Here is a 4,536-nt window from a genome sequence, read left to right on the forward strand (position 1 = left end):
TGTGGGTCGCGGCCGCGGGGCCAAGTTGACCTGGCCCCTTGGGGCCTCTTACCCTCTATGGATCATGGCCGCGGGGCCAAGTTGGCCTGGCCCCTTGGGGCTTAAGATTATTATTTTTGCAAAAGTAGTTTTGCTTGGGTCGCGGCCGCGGGGCCAAGTTGGCCTGGCCCCTTGGGGCCTCTGGCCCCCTGGGCCTGGGCCCGGTAGGCCCGGTCATTAATCCACCTATGAGCACCACAGAGGTGTGTCTCAACACTTCAAAGTAAAAGCACCTATGCACCTATGCAAGTAAACATGGGCTAGAACGCAGTGAATTATAACCGTAATAATTAATAAGTGTCCTGTGTGTGTATATCCACCACACACGTCCCCCCAGAATTCACAAGAACTGGCCCAGTGAAACGACCAGGGACCCGAATGACCCGCCCAAAGCGATTCCGAAGCTCCTGGGCAGGCGGAGGGGGGTGAAGCGGGAGGGTGACAGCCGGCTGCTGACGGCGAGCAGACGTCGGTTGGCAGTGTGGGGGTCGACCGCGACGTGGTGCCTGAGCCACCTCAACTGAACGGCCCAAATCCAGGTGGGCTGGCTTCAGCCGGTCCACTGAGACGCGATCCAGTCTGCCCCCAATGTCAATGACAAATGTCTTATCCCCAGCCTCCACAACCCGATAAGGACCGTCGTATGGTGGTTGCAAGGGCCCCCTATGGGCATCGTGGCGGATGAACACATACCCCGCTGCTCGCAGGTCAGGGGGAATGTGCACCTGGGGCAAGCAGTGGTGCGAGGTCGGGACTGGTAGGAAGGTACGGGCAGTGTCCATGAGGCTACGCCGCTGGTCAGAAGCAGACCAGGGGACTGTAGTGCGGGGTATAAATTCACCTGGGACTCTGAGGGTCTGGCCATAAACTAACTCCGCTGAGGAAGACAGGAGGTCCTCCTTAGGCGCAGTTCTAATCCCCAGCATCACCCACGGGAGCTTGTCGACCCAGCCGTCGTCTGTGAGAGAAGCCTTAAGGGCGGCCTTCATGTCCCTGTGAAAACGTTCACACATGCCGTTTGCTTGAGGGTGGTATGCTGTAGTGCGGTGGAGTGAGACACCCAACTGACAGGCAACAGTATTCCAGAGCTCGGAAGTAAACTGGGGGCCACGATCAGACGAAAGGTCAGATGGGGCACCATACCGGGCGACCCAGGTACCAATGAAGGCCCGGGCCACATCAGCTGATGTCATTGCCGACAGTGGGACAACCTCCGGCCAACGGGTGGTCCGGTCCACCATAGTCAGAAGGTGAGTAAATCCCCTGGAGGGAGGAAGGGGTCCCACCAGGTCAACGTTGACGTGGTCAAAACGCCTTTCGGGAACTGCAAACTGCTCCAACGGGGCCTTAACATGGCGATGGATCTTAGCGCGTTGGCATGCCACACAGGTCCTGACCCAGTCGCGAATGTCCTTCTTGAGGCCATGCCAGACAAACTTTGCTGCCACGAGACGCTGTGACGGCTTGCTGCCTGGGTGCGAGAGGCCATGTATGGCGTCGAAAACTTGCCGTCTCCAGACCTGCGGCACCACAGGACCGGGCAGGTCCAGAGATACGTCGCAGAGCAGCGTTGTGCCGGCATCGCCGAACGGGACGTCCGCCAACTGGAGGCCAGTGACCGCTGTTCTGTACGCCTCAATGTCGGGGTCCGAAACTTGGTCCACAGCCATTCGGGCATAGTCTATTCCAAGGTGGACAGCACCAATGACCACACGGGAGAGGCAGTCAGCCACGGGATTGTCTTTTCCTGACACATGTTTAATGTCCGTGGTAAATTAAGAAATAAAAGCTAGGTGGCGCTGTTGCCTGGCAGACCATGGTTCCGACACCTTGGCCATGGCGAAGGTCAAAGGCTTGTGATCCACAAAGGCAGTGAACGGACGGGCTTCCAGCAGGAAACGGAAATGACGGATGGCTAAATACAGGGCGAGGAGTTCACGGTCAAAAGTGCTATATTTCTGCTCACTGGACCTAAGTTGGCGGCTGAAAAAAGCGAGAGGTTGCCAAACACTATTGACCAACTGCTGGAGAACAGCACCAACAGCATAGTCTGAGGCGTCCGTCGTCAGAGCAACAGGGGCGTCAGGCACCGGGTGAGCCAGCATAGTTGCGTCCGCGAGTGCATCCTTTGTAGCAGAGAAAGCTGCCAACATGTCCGTGGACCAAGAAAGGGCATGCTTAGAAGTTTTTTTTACCCTTGAGAGCGCTGTATAGGGGGCGCATAAGGTCGGCAGCCCGAGGCACAAAACGGTGGTAAAAATTGACCATGCCGCAGAACTCTTGTAGAGCCTTGACAGTGTGAGGCTGCGGAAGCCCCAACACTGCCTCCACCTTTGACGGCAGAGGAATCGCCCCTGCTGTAGTGATGTGGTGGCCCAGGAAATCCATGGAAGACAGTCCAAACTGGCATTTCGCTGGGTTGATGATCAAGCCGTGCTGCTGGAGACGACTGAAGAGAAGACGCAGGTGTGATAGGTGCTCTGCCTCAGACGTGCTGGCCACTAGGATATCGTCCAGGTAGACAAAAACGAATGACAAGTCACGCAGCACCGTGTCCATCAATCGCTGAAAGGTCTGGGCAGCATTTTTTAGTCCGAATGGCATCCGTAGAAACTCAAAAAGCCCGAATGGGGTAATCACCGCTGTTTTGGGAATGTCCTGAGGCTGAACTGGTACCTGGTGATAGCCCCGGACGAGGTCCACTTTAGAAAAAATAGACGCACCCGCCAGGTGGGCAGAAAAAGTCATGGATGTGTGGAATAGGGTACCGGTCCGGCGTAGTGACAGCATTAAGGCGTCGGTAGTCGCCGCACGGGCGCCAACCACCATTGGGCTTTGGCACCAGGTGAAGGGGGGAGGCCCAGGGACTGTTCGACCGGCGGACGATGCCAAGGCGTTCCATGGCGTCGAACTCAGCTCTTGCGATACTGAGCTTGTGTGGGTCAAGGCGCCGGGCTTTGGCGTGCACAGGCGGGCCATTGGTGGAGATGTAGTGCAACACACCATGTTTGGCGGAGGCGGAGGAGAAGGTAGGTGCGGTGATGTCTGAGAACTCCTTGAGGAGGTGAGAAAAGTCATCAGCGGGCGAGAGGGCACTGGACAGCTTCGTCGGGGCAGTGTCACTGTGTTCACAGGGAAATGAGCCGAATGTTTCAGCATGGACGAGGCGGCGGTTCCTCACATCCACTAGAAGCTTGTTGGCAAACAAGAAATCAGCACCCAACAGGGGAGTGGACACCTTTGCTGACACAAAATCCCAGGTAAAACGCTGACCAGCAAAACTCACTGTCACAGTGCGTGTGCCAAAGGTGTGGATTGTGCTGCCATTTGCGGCCAGAAGGGGGGGGCCACACGGCCCTGCGCGAATGTCTGTGGCTGATGCTGGCAGCGCACTCATATGGGCACCTGTGTCACAAAGAAAGCGACGACCGGAGAGGGAGTCAGTAATAAACAGCAAGCCGCTGGTACGGCCGTCACCCACGGCTGCTAATAGGTGGCGGCCGGTGCGTTTCCCGACGCACTGAATGTACAGGGGGGAAGGCATTTCTTGGCTTTGTTGCCAAACTTGGCGTGGTAGAAACACAATCCTCCTGACTGCTTTGCACGTCGGGGCACAGTAGTGGTGGCAGAGATGGAGTATGGCTGGTGCATATGGTCATCACTGGTGGCAGTAGACGTGGAAGGGGGCGTGGCTGCAAAACATTTCTTCCCAGCTGAGAAAAATTTGTCCGCCGCCCTGGCCAACTGGCGAAAATCAGTAATAGATGAATTCGCAAGTGCCAAACGCACCTGTTCTGGAAGCTGCTGCAGGAATAGTTCTTTGAAAAGAAAACACGGCTGATGGTCTCCCAGCAGAGCCAGCATGTGATCCATCAGCTCAGAAGGCTTACTGTCGCCGAGACCGGGAAGTGAGAGGAGTTGGCGCGCACGTTCGGATTCAGAAAGTCCAAAAGTCTCCAGTAGATGCGCCTTCAGAGCGGCGTATTTGTTGCGTGCAGGAGGACGTTCTAGCAGACTCACCACTCTCCCCGCAGTCGAGCTTGTAAGGGACGCCACCACATGATAAAACTTTGTTTCGTCCGCCGTAATGTCTTTGATGGCGAATTGAGCCTCCGCCTGTGCGAACCACGCAATTGCGTTCCCTTCCCAAAAGTCGGGCAACTTTAGTGTAGCAGACATGTTCAGTAAACTCTGGAAACGTCCAAGAATAAAAAGGGGTCACCAATGTAGGAGTGTAGGCAGAGAAACGACGGAGATTTATTCCTCTTTGGAGAGCCAAGTAACACTCCGTTTATTTTCAGAGAGAACAACCACAAAAACAAACCTGTCGCACAGGTAATTACGTCAGCACCACAGAGGTGTGTCTCAACACTTCAAAGTAAAAGCACCTATGCACCTATGCAAGTAAACATGGGCTAGAACGCAGTGAATTATAACCGTAATAATTAATAAGTGTCCTGTGTGTGTATATCCACCACAACATTCCCTTTAGCGTAG

At 55.4% G+C, this 4,536-nt stretch overlaps 1 pseudogene; it reads right to left on the minus strand.

The window, feature by feature from the left end:
* Positions 1-253: 253 nt before the first annotated feature.
* On the minus strand, positions 254-3,758 carry LOC133647756 (uncharacterized; annotated as a pseudogene).
* Positions 3,759-4,536: the final 778 nt, after the last annotated feature.

Source organism: Entelurus aequoreus, linkage group LG01 (assembly GCF_033978785.1).
Source record: "Entelurus aequoreus isolate RoL-2023_Sb linkage group LG01, RoL_Eaeq_v1.1, whole genome shotgun sequence".
NCBI classification, from domain to species: domain Eukaryota; kingdom Metazoa; phylum Chordata; class Actinopteri; order Syngnathiformes; family Syngnathidae; genus Entelurus; species Entelurus aequoreus.